The sequence below is a fragment of the Canis aureus genome, chromosome 5, assembly GCF_053574225.1.
Source record: "Canis aureus isolate CA01 chromosome 5, VMU_Caureus_v.1.0, whole genome shotgun sequence".
NCBI classification, from domain to species: domain Eukaryota; kingdom Metazoa; phylum Chordata; class Mammalia; order Carnivora; family Canidae; genus Canis; species Canis aureus.
The window spans coordinates 44,096,412-44,113,247 of record NC_135615.1 but is presented as its reverse complement, the minus strand read 5'-3'; the positions used below and the strand labels follow the sequence as shown (position 1 = coordinate 44,113,247).

General features: G+C 42.5%; 1 long non-coding RNA gene across 2 annotated transcripts; it reads right to left on the bottom strand.

Moving 5' to 3' along the window:
* Positions 1-2,998: 2,998 nt before the first annotated feature.
* On the bottom strand, positions 2,999-16,748 carry LOC144313420 (uncharacterized). Of its 2 annotated transcripts, none has more exons than XR_013379071.1 (4): positions 16,404-16,748; positions 16,196-16,313; positions 6,488-6,573; positions 2,999-3,260 (listed from the first exon to the last, which is right to left on the bottom strand). It is a non-coding gene; the product is annotated as an uncharacterized LOC144313420 (long non-coding RNA). The 2 variants fall into 2 exon arrangements; XR_013379072.1 differs by having other exon boundaries at positions 16,409-16,748.
* Positions 16,749-16,836: the final 88 nt, after the last annotated feature.

Genomic DNA, 16,836 nt, shown 5'->3' with positions numbered 1-16,836 from the left:
TGGTATAGGAGCCCAATTGGGTGAAGACAACACCTCTCCTCCCAGTCTGAATAGTAGTGTAAGGAAGCCTGAAATATAACAATTTCTCCTCTCTGAAGATGAAATGGAATAATTTCATCCAGGAATGGCCTGGCTTTCCCTGTTAGGGCTTTGCAACTGTTTTATAACAAATGTGGGTGAAGACTCTGGAGATGGCAATCGCCAGCCAGGAGCAGATGTGTAAGTTACAATACTATTTATGGTTTCTGCCAGATATGCTCAAAGCTTCAGATGTAGGAATGTCTCTTTGCTCTAGGAGATCATCAGAAATTCCACTAACTCATAAATAGTGACCTCATTGTGCTTCACAATGACCTCCTTTTTCCCATATTAGCCATTAATATTAGCATATCATGTTAGCAACTGCATTTCTACAAGCAAACCAAAAGATGGCTTTGGTTTATTAATTATTTATGAGAATGAGAGATGGGAAACATGTGGTCCAGGTCAAACAGTTGAAAAACAAACCCTAAACAAGTATATTTTTAAGAGGTGATGATTTGGCCTTAGCATTTCTCAGCTTCTCCTAAATAGTTAGATGTACATGGTCAAAATATCATGGATAGCTGGGAAATCTATCCCCCTGAGGTTAGTGTTGCTTAAGGTCAGTGATTAGTTCTTTGGGCTTCCATACACTGGCCCCTACAAGGATGATCTCAGTTGTAATCACCACTGAAATAAAAAATGAAAGTGACTTTATTTAAATACCATTTCAATGGAATAAATAAGGAAGTCATCTGGCTATTTTCCCTGCCCTTGGAAAATAGCATGACCTGTATTTAGCGTTCAGTGAATATTATTTTTGATGACGAAAGGAGCATGAGAACAATAATGTTAGTGTTCTCAGGACAGGCCATCTCACTGAACCACTCTTGCCCACAAGCATTGGTTGGAATCACAGTCATTTATTAAGCAAGCATTTTTGTCAGCACTGTGCAAGGTGTTAGAAATGGTATAGTCAGCCAGAGATGGGCTTGCCCTCAAGGTGCTTACCACTATCAGACACTGACAGGAATGTGGTAAGACTTTTGATCTTTGAGGTACTCTGTTGGCTCTGGAGCCACCTAAAAATCAGAAAAGGCTTTAAGAGGTGGGATTCATATCTCTAACCTGGGATCTGATAATGAGCTAGAGTGCGCCAGGAACAGGAGAAGGAAAGAGAATCCATGGAACTGCACAGACAAAGGCTAAGAGATGAGAAAGGGCATTTAAGACACTGCCAACAGTTCCATATGATGGGGTAACAGCAGGGATGATAGGAAATGAGACAAGAGAAGCACTCTTCTTGAGAAGAACTCAAGAAGAAAGTCCTTGGCGGTCATGTGGAGAAATGTGGCCTTTATCCCAAGGGTAATGAGGCACAATCAAAGGGGTACAAAGTCTCCACAAAGCGGTTGTGTATTCTGATGCACATGTGTAGAGAGAGCGCTGGCTGCAATGTGAAAAATGGAAGAAAGGGACAAAACTGGAGTCAGAGAAACTATTAGCGACCATGGAGATAGACGGAAATAAATAGATTGGAAAAACTGAAGAAGTAAAACTGATAGGCCTCAGTGACTAGATGTGGGGAATGTGGCAGAGGGAGGAGCCAGGGACGCCATCGAGACTCTGTCTGGAACCACAACAGGGAGGACAGTGCCCTTCACTGAGAAAGGGAGTACAGTGGGGAGGGGGCGTGGGGTGGAGCTGTGATCTCAGTTTAGGATGTCCCCATTCTAAAATGCAGTAGATATCCACGTGGAGATGACAAGTATACTATTGAATTCTCTATGGATTCTGCAGTAAACAGATAAACAGAAATGGAACCCACAAAAGATTCTAAGAAACTGTGGTAAAAAAGATAAATATCACTAAAGCCAAAGGAAAGCAGTTTCAAGAGAACAGTGATTACCCGTATCAGATGCTGCTTAGAGCTTAAATCAAACAATGCCAGAAAAGTTACCTTACATTTTAGCAACACGATTATTCGTGATCTTGACAGGAGCAGTATTAGAGGAGTGCTGGAAGAGAAGCTAAACTTCAGGAGATTTTCAGAGCAGAGGGTAAGGAGGTGGTGAAGGTGAGTATAGACACCTGTTTCAATATACTTGACAGAAACCAAAAATAAACAGATAAGGAAGCAGGCTGATATTTTAAAATTAGAAAATGTGAAGTTTCATTATTATTCCAGTAATGGGGAGTTAGCAGATCAGGAGATGGAAACATGGAATACATAATTTGTTACAGTTCCCAAGAGGAGGGGCACACCGGGCCACACAGGGCCACTTGGGGGGAGCACCAGGAGGCAGGGCGGTGGTGGGGGGAAACATGGACAGAAGACTTGATTGTGGATTTTACAGGGACCAAAGGCAAGGTGGGGTGAACAGGCTTAGGATTGGCTAGTGGGAATGATTCCCGCAGGCTCTGGGCAGAGGGGCTGTCTGTAGTTGTCTGATATCTGGCCCTGGGATGGTTAGGGTAGGAAGAAGTGGGCCAAGTACAGTGGTTCTGTGAGAGCTACATAAAAGAGGTGGTTAGGGTATGGGTTCCTAACTGGTTAGTTTGCACAGGACAGACACACTCTCAGGTGAGTTGTTTTATGTCTCTAGGAGTTAGCTAAGCTGAAGAGAGGCAAGCCCCCGCCCCCCTGGTCAACAAGGCCTCAGATCCTAGAGCATCAAGAATGCAGAATTACAAAAATATAGTTAATACACTGGAAAGGAATGTGGCCACAAAGGAGGGCATTGTTTGGGGGCTGGGAGAAACTTAAGCTGGTTTAAATGCTGATGAAATGAAGCAGTAGCAAGAGGCAGCAGGAAGGGGAAGGGACTAGAAGGGAGCCAAGTCCATCAGGCTACCAGGGAAACTGACCGTGGCAATGAGCAATCTCTTCAGCTGCGGTGGAGGGAGCAGACGAAGGGAAGGGCGGAAGAAAGGTGTGTGGCGAGAACCTGAGGGAGTTTCTCTCCAATGGCTTTTATTTTCTCTTAAAAAGTAGAGAGAAAATCCCCCAACAGGCCACTGACTAAAAAAACCCAGATAGATAGATGCCAACTTTACGGTCACAAATTTTCTCCGAACGTGGTTTCACTTATAAGTAGAAAACATGACAAAACAGACCTTGTCATCCAGTCATCCTCTTTCCTTCCTTTAAAAGGTGGGTCTTAGCTCCCGGCCACCCACTGGGGCCCCGGGGACCAGTCCTGGCGCCGCCTCAGGTCCTGGAGCTCGGGAAGCAGAGGCTAAGGGGAAGGAAGAAAGAACCTAGCGGTAGAAGTGCAGCAGCGGTGCAGTCCGCTCTCAGACCTGCACAGTCAAGCGGTGCGGTGCGTCCAGATTTTGAAGATGCACGCTTGCTTTTCTCTCTCCCTCCTCCTCCCTCAGCTTTCTGTTTGTTTTAGGATCCTTGAGACCATTTTCTGCACTTAGTGGCTTCAATCAAGCGCCAATCTGCTGTACAGCTCAAGTGATTATTTCATGTCATTTAGTTGCTTTCATAATATGGTCTCAGAAAGCCGGAGCCACCTGAGATCCACCCCCCCACCGTCCCCCCACCGTCCCCCCACCAGTGCAGCTTTCCACAGGAAGGGGACTGTCCACCCCACACAGCTGATCCCAGAAGACCAGGTACCCCTGCGGGCACAGGTGCCCGAGACCCCATCCGGGAGTGTCGTCAGGACACCTAAAAGCTGTTTTCAAGGCTCTGCCCGCCTTTGACACTCTCTGCAATCTGCTTTCCAGATCAGCCACATAATAAAGTGGTGGCGATGAGCCACCATTATTTGCCAAAATGACCAGGCCTCCTGCTGGCTCCTGGGGAGGAAGCAGAGGAGCTTTTCCCATGTCCATGCTCTGCTCTTACTCTGAGGATCAGGGTTTTTTCTCTACCACAAGGAGGGGAGTCCTTGAGAGGTCCCCTGGTCTGTCTCCAGCACCAACCCCTCCCCCAACACACATAGGCTCCACAAACTGTTGCCAAAAAAAAGAGAGGCTCCCACCCGCTTTAGTAAAACCTGTGGATAAAGAGATTTCATAAATTTCCGCAGTGACGATTTCAAAACCAAATAACGTTCTGATTTTGCCAGCCACTGAAATGAAAGTAGAGAAAGGGAGTGGAGGGGAGTGGGAAGCAGAAGGGCAGAAGGAAGAGCACCACTGCCAACAGGGAAAACAGGAAACAGAATTCTTCAGAGGAAGAACCAAATAATAAAACGGTTTAACCGACCCCTACATTAAGAATTTTGGATGGAAGTCTAAAGTCGTCTCTTTTCTCCCCTTTGTTGCCTATCAACCATGTTCGGGAAGAATGAAATGTGACCTACTGCAGCACTAGAAATGTAGCTGTTGGAGAGATTTTCCTTGTTAAAAAAACAAAACAAAGCCCAAAACCCTAAAACACAAATGGAGCCAAAGCCAACAGATGTTCATATCAGAGTGGAGAAGACTGTCCCCTCAGGATTTCCAGCTCACATGCCCTGCTTTCATGACTCCTTGTCCAATTCCCTCTTTGCCTAAAGAGGGGTCAACAGTCTTAGGATTCCTCTCTGTTGAAAGCCTGAAATGTTCACGTTCTCTGGCTGCCTTTGGCCCAGGGACTCTTAAACACCCAGCTGTCCCAAAACTTCCCACCAACTCAATTCTCTCCCTTCCCCAAGCAGCCCACCTCTTCCTCTTCCTCTGAAATGAAAAGTAGATCCTGTTCTTCCTGGATGATTTGCTGGAGTGTCTCAGCCAAGACAATTCCCTGCAGACATTATGGCGGAGACTATGGACAAAACCCCTCCTATTTCTCAGTTCAATCAATGGAAATGTCTTTTTTCTTTTCTTCTACTTTTTCTTTTCCGCCAGGAGCAGCCAGTGTGAATGATTTACTGCCTGGAGACAGACCATCTGTCTGGAGCAAGAGGGTGGGGGGTGGCGCTGCTGGACCTTATATCACTTAGGAAACAGGGATGGGGGTGCCTGGATGGCTCAGTGGTTGAGTGTCTGCCTTTGGCTCAGGGCGTGATCCCGGGGTACTGGGATCGAGTCCCACATCAGGTTCCTGATGGAGCCTGCTTCTCCCTCTGTCTATGTCTCTGCCTCTCTCTGTGTGTCTCTTGTGAATAAATAAATACAATCTTTAAAAAAAAAAAAAAAAGGAAACGAGGGATGGATTTGAGAGGCCATTGAGTTCATGGAAGTTAGGAGGAGAGAATTTAATTTCATTTAAAAACGGTGGCCCCTGAGTGCTGCTACCCATAATGAAGACTCAGAGCCCCAAGGTCAAGGACTCTGTCCTCAGCATGTTTTATGGACTCTGGGTCTTCATGTGGCTGTGCTGGCAGCTATAGAGGGAGCTGTGCAGGTTCCCTGCCTGATTGGAAGGTGCACACCCCCTGGGGCATGCCCACATGGAGGCCAGGGTGCCAGGAGAACAGTGGTGGGCCGAATCACCCCACTGTTCAGTCGCCCCTTCTCCTCTCTCACTTTTTTCTAGGGCACAAATCAAATATTTGATTTTTGAGAAGTTAAAAATGCTGATGACATAATTCCAGGCAGAGGTTTAAAGAGTTTGATTTGCATTAGTCCAATTTCTTGTTCTACTACAAGAAATTGTAGGATTGTAGGATCCCTACAACCACTCTCATGGAGCTAAAACTTTTTTTTTTAATAATAAACCAATTGTTTATTGCACACTTAATGTTTGCCAGGCATTATGACCAAGCATTAAAAATAGCGTCTTTGCTCTCTGCCAGTGACAGCAACATTGGAAGAGAAGATTCTAGAATACTTGCAAGCAGATACCTCTTGGTTCATGATGAGAAGTGTTAAGGCCGTCCCCAGAGGAGTGAAATCACTACAAGCTGGGGATATAGGAGGGCTTTGTGGTGTGCGTGTGTCCCAGCAGGGAGGCAAGGGCCTCAGATGAGGGTGTCCTGGCTGAGCGCTGCCTCTGCCACTTACTAGCTGTGTGACTTTCGAAGTCTCAGTTTCACTTCTGTTAACGAGGACAACGATAGTGCATACTTCGTAGAACTTTCATGAGGATTAGAGAAGATGGAGTATGTGAGAGCCTGGCACACAGTAAGCACTCAATAAATGCTTGTAGGGTTATCCTGAGCAGGGCCCTGAAGGATGGCTAGGATTTGGACAAGCAGATGGGGGAGAGGGGAAAGTCCAGGCTTTGAGGCCATCTGCAGTGAGGATAATGGGAAGGAAGTACAGCCGTGATAAAACGGATGTGAGTTCTCATCCCGGTTCTCCTATTTTCTTGTGATCTGGGGCAAGTACGCTCTGTGCCACAGCTTCCTCGTCGATTAACGAAGAGAGTAATCGTAGTCGCCGTGTAAGGTTGTAGTGAGGATTAACTGTGGTGATGCTCTTTAAATGCTCAGCACACCACCTTGGAAGGCAAACAAACACTGGGGACTGGTGAGCTGCGGTGACTCTGGGCAGAATGTTTCGGGAACACAAATGGAAGACTTACCTTATGGACGTCTCACTCTGTGCACTCCAGTTTCTTTTCAGTGTTCAGTGTTTTAGTGGATGGAGACTGCCAATTCTTAAGAAAACCTCAAAAAGCAGATGCAAAAAGAGATCATCAATAAGGAGCCTGGTCTATAGTAAGTACAAAACGGGAACCAGCATTATGCGATTACTGCTGCAATACTAACATACTCCACATGGGACAAAACCACATTCTTCCTCACCTGCAAAAAAGAAAAAGTGCAGAAAAAGCTCAAGAGATAGACTCCATCAAAGCAATATTTTGAAAAACAAGATTTGCAAAACAAATGCTAAAATCATGTTTAGCCTCCTGAAGGAAACAAACTGTGCTCAAGTACTTAAAGTGATTTTAACATCTATTTTATAACACTTAATTGACCCAATTGCATCCCCCCCCCCCCCAGCAGATAAACACTCCCTGGAGGATTTCTACTTGCTTCCTCAGCTCTTTAACTCCTAAAGAACATGCCTTAAAATAATAACTTTATGTTTATTTTAAAAATTAACACATAATTTATGTTTTTATCCACATCAGACTTCTTTGACGCTATTCTGAGTTACTGAGAGCTCACTGTATGCTCCAGAGCTGTCCATCAGTATTTCTTCTCCAGCTTTGGCTTGAACTTCTATTTGCTTCCTTTTCCTGCCTCTTTTTCCTTCTTATGCCTCATTTCCCATTCTTTTCCCCGTGCACAGAGATCCTGTGGATCAGCTTGGTAGGTTCTCCTTGGCAGCTCTACAGCCTTTTAAGCAAAGACGTCAATTCTAAAAGGCTTCCCTAATTTCTCCAAAGCCCCCTGGGCCAGGAGGTTGACTAATGAGCTCTGAGAACCCCAGGCTTTGCTTTCCAGGCTTGGCTCAGAGCCCGGCCTCCCCCTGGGCACTCACACTCACCCAGTTTCCCATCACACACACCTGCAGAGGATCTGTAGGGAATCACTGACATTCAGCGACGGCCAGGAGCCCAGTTACTCAAAGGCACCACACATGCATGTAAGAGAACCTTCCTGTGTTAAACCATTTGTTGACTTTCTAAAAATCCGACCACTTTACATTTTGTGTTAATCATTAGAGGGCCTGTGTCTTCCTTCAGTTAAACTCAACCTATGACTCTTTCCTCTTACTACCGGAAATCTATTGTGTAGCAAATATGCTAACAGTGCTTAAATTCCAGATTAAAAGTACAAGAAGCAAAGAGGAAACAATCTCAGCAAAACCTGTGTCCTTGAGGTTTCATTTTTGAATTCTAATTTTTCTGAGTCATAGGCAATATTTGTCTTGAAGTAGATTTTACATTTTAGATTGGAGATTGTTTTTCCATCTGGCTTTTCCACTTAGAAAATTCATCAGGAACAAAGCTGAAGTCAAAATTCTCACAGCTCTGCAGTGGCAGCTTGATTATAGCTCTTCATCCAAGAAAAAAAAGTAAAATTGATTTGAACAGAGGACAAGACGTACAGAAAATACGCTTGGAAATATCAGACTTTCCCAACTTCCTGCTGTTTGCCTCACAGAGGAGAACAGATCTCACATTCCTCCTCTTTGGCCCCAAACACTTCTCTGGAAATTCTGCTGCATGAGAGCCAAGGATACCCCATATTTAGAGCCTGACATGTGATTAAGGGCAAATGATCAGTTTAAAAAGAGCAAGACTAGAGCTATTATTTCTTCCAGATGGATAGGGAGTCATTTTTAAAGAAATAAAGGCATTGATTTCTTTGGGGTCTTGTCAATAACAGTTCACAGTTTGCATTATCAGAGGAGGAGAGAAGCTTCCTCTTCTAGGAAAAGCTGGTAGACTTAGTGACGGGAACTCTGAAGACTTTTCTATAAAGCCATGAATTAATGAAGGTTAAGCTGCAGGGCCCCTCACTTGCCCAGGCCCCTGCAAGTGCTGGGAGTTCATTGCTGGTGGGAAGGGGAGGGCAGTTTGCAATCAGGAAGCTTTTCTTTGTAAGCATTTCTGGTAAATTACCTAATCTCAGAAGAAAAGGATTCAAATCTCCATGGCGCCAGTAATTTGTTGTGATTTATTTTCATTTTACGTATATTTATTTTCACACAATTTTATATTCATAATTTTGTATTATTTTCCTTAAAGAGAGCTCCCCAACATTGTATAAGCTCCAGGACCCACAAAATCTGATTTACTATTATATAAGAGTGAATCACTTTTCACTATAATTTATTGCCTGGTTTCCTTAATTGGTAGCTTCTTTTTAATTTTAAAAAGAGTTATTATAGTATTATCTTTCTTTCATCCAGCCAAGCCATGGAATGAGAATTTAGAGAAGTCTGTGTGTGTGCATGTGTTTGTGTGTGTGTTGATGGAGGAGGGGAACAGTGAGAGGAGGGCTTCTGAAGACAGGACTTTCTTTTTCTTCTAGAAGGTAGACTCTTAGGTTTTGTTCTCACTGAAACATCGAAATTTCTTAACTTGCCAATATGTTTCTGGCTTTCCAAAGTTATGAACACACACTGACGTTTCAAAGAAACAACCACCACCCACCCTTCCCCTCAGTAGATTTGCTATAAAGAAAGATGCTATTAGAAAGAACTTATCATTGGATCTCCTGTAAAGATATGGTTGACCACAGTGTTCAGCATTTCACTGTCCTGTTACAGGGGACTCTCTAAAGCATTTAGAGATCTAGCATTTAGCATCTAGTCTTAGTACCAAGAATGATTTACTTGTTTGGGGCCACTGACCTGTTTATCTTATCAGCTACATGAACTATATGTATAACCAGCAGTACTCTCCAATCTGAGTTGGTTGCTGGGAAGCCTGGAGTTCACTTTGCAGCTGAATCATGCCTAGTGCTTATGACATGCTTTTATAATCATGTTCTTGTCTCTGTTTAATGTTGTCTTTCCCCCCTTTATTTCCAATAATTATTCATGCTATACAATTGGATTTTCTATCTCCTTTCTCTAGAGAATAGGGATATGAATTAATAAAAGATTCTCTCCAAAGCATTCTGGTTACAGTTTTGGTACAGGTATATGAATTTGAAGCAAAAATTCTTTACTAACCACACCAGAAAATACAAGGATTTCAAAGGGAAAGTAATTGAGATATGAAGCATTCTTCTCGTTTGTTCCCACTTCCACCTCTGCTCATTCATACTTCTGCTTGTTCACCAAGAGTGGCAGGTGTGCTTTTTGCATCATCCCAGTGTTCTGTTATTGAACATCCAGGGGCACTAATGGTGGCACTTTTTCTGATTCCTCCTTGCCACACTCAGAATTTATTCCTGCCCCCCCCCCCCCCCCAGCCGCACCATCCCATTCCTGGAAGCTCCCTGATGCTTCGAGAGTAGTTACCAAGATCCAAATTGTACCCACGATATCCATCAAATGCACTCAGAGCAGATGGATACAAAAGAAGTTTCAGGGAAAGTTCTCCAAAGTCTGAAAAAGGGTGTGAGGGCATTCTGGCTCTAGGAAGAACATCACAAATAAACCAGACAGGAAAGAGATCTGACTGAGGGACCGGTAGGCCCAACCTCCTACAACCCCCTGCAAGACTTTAGCTACTGTTGTAGACATGCTGGCCCTCCTGGAAGATGCAGGCAAAGATTGATACACCCTGGTGGCCTGAAGGTGGAGAGAGCTGCTGCTTGACAAGGACGGGAGTTAAGTCTGCTAGGGTTAACCCAGGCCAGGACAGTCTTCCTCTGGACCAGTCTGAAGAATTTAGTAGTCTCCATCTTTTTCTTTTCTATTTCTTTTTCTTTTTCTTTTTTTAATTTTTAATTTTTAATTTTTTTTTTTTTTGAGAGAAAGAGAGAGCAGGTGGGGAGGGGCAGAGGAGTATCAGCAGGCTCCATACCCAGCCCAGAGCCCAACATGGATCTTGAGCTCATGACCCTGAGATCATGACCTGAACCGAAATCACGAGTCGGAAGCTTAACCAGCTGAGCCACCCAGGCACCCCCAATAGCTTCCATCTGAAACTTCTAATCACTCAGGATTTCAGATTCAGCTGAGAGTGTCCACTGAATCTAAAGGAGAGAGAGGCATAACCGTTACTCCAGATTTCCTGTTCTGATGGCCTTTGCCCCAAGTGTACCCACCATATAGGTATTCAGCTTTCAGATCCCCCTCCTGCAGCATCCCCCACCCATCTCATTGATAACGCTGACCTCTTTCCTCTGTTTCAATCAGACATACCTTTCTCAGACTTTTCCTCCTATTCCTAAAAAGGGGGTGGGTTGACTGTGGGTAAATTTGAAAGTCTTCATGAATCAGGATGATGTAAGTGTTTTATTTCCACCCACAAATTGAGATGACTAGTACTGAGTTCTGTCACCTAAGAAAGGAAGTCACCATTCAAAAGTACTCTAAGACTGAGATGGTGAGCAATGTTCAATGATGTCTTGGTCACTTTGGGCTGCTAAGCCATAGATGCAGTGGCTTATAAACAACAGGAATTCATTTCTCATAGTTCTGGAGACTGGAAAGTCCAAGATCAAGGTGTTGGCAGATCTGATGTCTGGTGAAATCCCACTTCCTGGTTCATCCACTCCACAACGAAGGTTGTAGACACCCGAACTAAATGACAGACATATCTGTTACCTCCCAGTATTCACACTCCCACACTCCCACACTCCCTTTGCTGATGAAGTCCCCTTTGGTCCACATATTAGATGACCACATGTTTCAGAAACACAGGACTCTTCTCCATCCCAGGGATGAATTCTGATTAGTCTAGGCTAGTCATGGTATTCTCTTCTTACCAAGGCTAGTGTAGGATTATGAAGCAACTGAGGAAGGGAGTCTGTCAGTGGACTTCTGCAAGAGTTTACATCATCCTTACAATGGCACATGGAAGGGACATGCCTCTTCCCCTCTTCCAACCTTAGGACACAGTGAGCTATGGCAGCCATGTTGAGAACATGAGGGGGTGTGCCTGAAAATAAACTGAGGATGGCAGAACAGAAAAGTGGAAAGAACCTGGCTCCTTGATTACATCTTAAAGCCTTTGAACTAGTCAACTCTGGAGTCCCTGTGTTTCTCACATTTTAATGAAAGATAATACAATTTTCCTATTATTTAAACTACATTCAGTTCTGTTTTCTGTTACTTAAATCAAAAGCATATTCATTGGTATAATGACAAAAAATATAAGAACCAATAAAAAAAAAATACCAGTACTCAACACTCACCCTGGTGAGAAGAGCTAAGAGTATGTATGTTGGGAACAATTAAGATTCCCAGCAAGGCCAAATAACACCAACTTACATTTTATAAATACAACCTTGACAATTTATCATTTTCATTATGATTCATTTGCCTAAAGTTATGCATATTATTCAGTGGCTTTCTCCCAAGTTATTTTACACTCACTGCTTTTTTTTTTTTTTTTTTTTTTTGGAGGTGGGGGCAGCTAATTACACTCTAGAACAGGAGTCAGTAAGTTTTTCTGTGAAGGGCCAGGTAGTAAATATTTTATGCTTTGTGGGCCATATGTCTTTGTACCAACTCCTTAACTCTGCCACCGTAGCTATAAAAGTAGATATAGACATTATGCAAATCCATGAGTGTGGCTGTGTTCCAATCAAACTGTATTTATGGATGCTGAAATTTGAATTATGTATACTTTTCACTTGTCACACATTATTATTCTTTTGATTGTTTTCAAACATTTAAAAAACGTAAAAACTGCACAAATGAGTACATGGAAAACAAGGCAAATCTGAACAAAATCAGTGGATTATACCAATGTCAACTTCCTGGTTATATGATGTATAGTTTTTTTTTTTTTTGATGTATAGTTTTTAAGATGATACCACACTTACCTCCAGAAGAAACTGGAGTATACATGGGATCTCTTTGTATTCCTTTTTTTCAAATCTTGGTAAAATACACATAACATAAAATGTATCATTTTAACCATTTTTAAGTTTATTATTTAATGGAGTTTAGTGGCATTATAGAGTTATATAGCTATCACCACTACCCATCTCCAGAACGTTATCATTCCAAAATGAAACAGTAGCCACTTAAAAACAATTCCTCATTCTTCTTTTCCTGCAACTCTCTTTCAGTCTTTATGAATGTGACTATTCTAGATACCTTAGAATAAGTGGTATCACGCAGTATTTGTCCTTTAGTGTCTGGTTAATTTTGCTTAGCATATTTTTTTAGGTTCATTTGTGTTTTACCATGTATGAGAATTTCATTCCCTTTTAAAGATTTTATTGGGGATCCCTGGGTGGCGCAGCGGTTTGGCACCTGCCTTTGGCCCAGGGCGCGATCCTGGAGACCCGGGATCGAATCCCACATCAGGCTCCCTGCATGGAGCCTGCTTCTCCCTCTGCCTGTGTCTCTGCCTCTCTTTCTCTCTCTCTGTGACTATCATAAATAAGTAAATAAATAAAAAAATAAATAAATAAATAAATGCCATTTAAAAAAATAATAATAAAATAAATATTTTATTTATTTATTTATGAGAGAAAGAGAGAGAGAGAGAGAGTGCATGAGTGGGGAAAGGAGCAGAGCAGAGGAAGAAGCAGAGAATCCCAAGCATACTCTGTGTTGTACACAGAGCTAACACAGAGCTTGATCCCATGACCCTGAGATCATGACCTGAGCTGAAACTAAGAGTCCGATGCTTAACCGATTGAGCTACCCAGGTACTCCCAGAATTTCATTCCTTTGTAAAGCTGAATAATGGTCCATGGTATGTATATACCACATTTTGCTTATCTTTTTATCCATTTAATGGACATTTGAGCTGTCTTGGCTATTGTGAATAATACTGCTGTGATCCTAAGTGTACTTATATATGGTTAAGTCCTTGCTTCTCATCCTTTTGTATATATAACTAAAAGTGCAATTGCTGGATCATATGGTAGCTCTGGATTTTTGTTTGTTTGTTTTTAAGATTTTATTTATTCATGAGAGACGGAGAGAGAGAGAGAGGCAGAGACACAGGCAGGGGGAAAAGCAGGCTCTCTGCAGAAGCCTATTGTGGGACTCCATCCCAGACCCTGGGATCATGCCCTGAGCCAAAGGCAGACACTTAATTGCTGAACCACCCAGGAGTCCCTGTTTTTAATTTTTAGAACAGCCACCATAATGTTTTCCATGGCAGCTACACTATCCTACATTGTTACCGGCAGTGTGTAAGAGTTTCAGTTTCTCCACATTCTTGCCAGCATTTGCTATCTTCTGAAGTTTTTTTTTTCCCTGATTTCTCATAGCCATCCTAATGATTGTAGGTGGTCTCTTGCTGGTTTTTTTTTTTTCTTGGTGTGGTTTTGATTTGCATTTCCCTAATGATTATTGATGTTGGCCATCTTTTCAAGGGCTTATTAGCCATTTTATATCTTCTTTGGAGAAATGTTTATTGAAGTCCTTCCCCCCTCCCCTTTTTTAGAGAAAAGGAGTGGGAGAGGGGTAGAAGGAGAGAGAGAATCCCAAGCAGGCTTAACCCCCAGCACGGAGCTGGATGGGGGGAGGTGTTCAATCTTCCTACCCTGAAATCATAACCTAAGCTGAAATCAAGAGTTGAATACTCAACTGACCAAGCCACCCAGATGCCCCATCTTTTGCCCATGTTTTTAATAGGATTGTCTGGGGATTTTTGTTGTTGAGTAAGAACGTATATTTTAGATATTAATCACTTATCAAGTATATGATTTGCAAGTATTTTCCCCATTTCTGTGAGTTGCCTTTTCACACTTTTGATAGTCCTTTAATGCACAAAAATTTTAAATTTAAATAAATCCAGTTTATCAACTTTTTTCTGTATTCTTATAACTGTGTGCAAATCTACAACTATCTCAAATTTAAAAGTTGAGTCAGTCAGACAAAAGGTACACACCAGGGGATCCCTGGATGGCTCAGTATTTTGGTGCCTGCCTTTGGCCCAGGGCATGATCTTGGAGTCCTGGGATTGAGTCCCGCATGGGGCTCCCTGCCTGGAGCTTGCTTCTCCCTCTGCCTGTGTGTCTCTGCCTCTCTCTCTGTGTCTCTCATGAATAAATAAATTAAATCTTTTAAAAAACAAAACAAAACACAAAATGTACAAGCCATCCTTAGCTCATGGAACAAAAACAATCATCATTTGGCCCAAAAGCAGTCATGTGCCAATCCATGCTACAGAATAGGAATTGGAGTTATTGCCACTGTTTCTTTGAATTCAAAACACTAACCCCTCATTCTGCTCCTAACTCACTACTTCAAGGGCTCAAGAACTCAAAATACCTCAGCCACATAAATTGCTATGTATTTGAATTTATGTATGCACATGGTTCCATCTTATTTCAAATATCAAGGAATTATCCAAAAAACAGCCGTACTTCCACATTTACTCTAAGAAGCCACACCCAAGGTTTTTAAATGCCCCCTTGAAAGCTTTGCTCCTAATATATTTATTCTATTCATTGGCATTGAAATTTTTAGGATTCTTAGAATTTGAATATTTTAGGATTGGCACCTTTGCCAAGTCACTACCAGCTTTCCTACCCTCCCTGGACACTTTCACCCACACCCTGACACAGGCTGCCCCTTGGCCTCCCTGGGCCTTCCATGGCCTCCCAAGGCAGCCTCTCCTATTGTGTAAAAGCTCTGATTATTAGAAAATCCTGATATCACTGCATTCCAAGGAAAGTTTGAATCCCCTTTTAAAATTGAGCACACAGTTATTTTGTTAAATTAACTAGAGTTGTGGTCCTTGTTTAAAGAGGGTTTTCATAATGATAATGTTCTAGTCCTGAAATAAGGAGATGCCTGTGGATTTTTCCTTATAATTTAATGTTACATGAATTCTTTTTTATCTATTGAGTATTTTTATAACAACAAATTTTAAGAGGAACCATTCATCATTCTTGTTTCTATTAGAAATATTGTTATATAAAAGGCATCAGTGCAAACTATCTCGGGATAAAAGAGAATATCTTCAGGACACCTGGGTGGCTCAGTGGTTGAGCATCTGCCTTTGGCTCAGGCGTGATTCTGGGTCTGGGGATAGAATCATGCATCAGGCCCCCTGCAGGGAGCCTGTTTCTCCCTCTGTCTATGTCTCTCTGCCTCTCTCTTTTTGTGTCTCTCATGAATAAATAAATAAAATCTTAAAAAAAAAAAAAAGAAAAGAGAATATCTTCAAGCCTACAGACCAGCCCATGGCAATCCAACTGGCTTCCCACAGTCATACATGCCTCCCTCTGGTGCCTTCTCCACCCTGCAGCCAGACTTCTCTTTAAAGGTCCTATCTGAGTATGCCCCTCTCCTGCATAAAACATTGTAATAGTCTCTCATCAGTCTCAGAAGAGTAAAATGCCTACCATGGCCCACAAAACCCAGCACTGAATATGCCTCTAGCCTCGTCTCGTTGCCTTCTCCTGCCCTCGCTGCTCCACATCCTCAGTCTTCCAACCTATCATGCTCTTGAAGGTGCCATTTCATCTGCCTGAATGCTCTGTTTCCACCACAGGTACCACTCCCCACCAGGGGTATGTGTTTTCATTTCCCTTAGGTAAATACCTAAGAATGAGATTGTTATTTTCTATGCTAAGTGTGTGTTTAACTTTGTAAGAAACCACCCAGTTGTTTTCCAAAGTAGCTGTACCAGGAATGTAGAGCAACGTATGAAGGTTCCAGTTGCTTCAAGTCCTTGCTAGCACTTGGCATTGGTAGCCTTTGTTATATGCTATATTTTTAATAAAGCATAGAATGATACCTGATGATGAGGTTCCACGGAAATGCATACAAGATGAGTAACTCCTCTGAATTCGCTTCAGCGAGAGCACTCGGTCTCCCCCTCTGAGCCTTCATAGTAGTAACCTTTAGCCAAGCTGCTGTGAAAGCACAAGGGGATTTAACATGCTTAACCACAGAGATTGTTTTTCAGACTGAATTGATGATGTACAGCAGCTTCAAAGTCTTACCTTACCATCTCTATAAAACCCTGACCACGACTTGTCTGTTGGAATCAACGTGGTGAGTGTGAAGGTCACATGTGTGGAAATGTCACAAAAGGCATAGTCACAAAGGGTGTGAAGACTTCCGGGAACGGAAATACTTTTGAAGACTGGTTAACATATTTTCCAGATCTACTTCTGGTTTAACTCCTCAGAAGATTACCAGTGAATTCTTTTTTTCTTTTTTCTTTAACACAAAATCTAAATGTTGGTAAACGCTGGGAGACGCAGGTGCCTTTGACAACTGTAGTTTACAATACTGAGTGTAAGTTTGGCTAATATTACACCAACTTAAAAAGGCTGACGCGCAAATTGCTTGGGGCTTTTTACAGACAATTTGCTTTTTATGTCATCAGAATATTCCAGTGAGAATGTTTTTGACTCAGAGGTAATAGAAGCC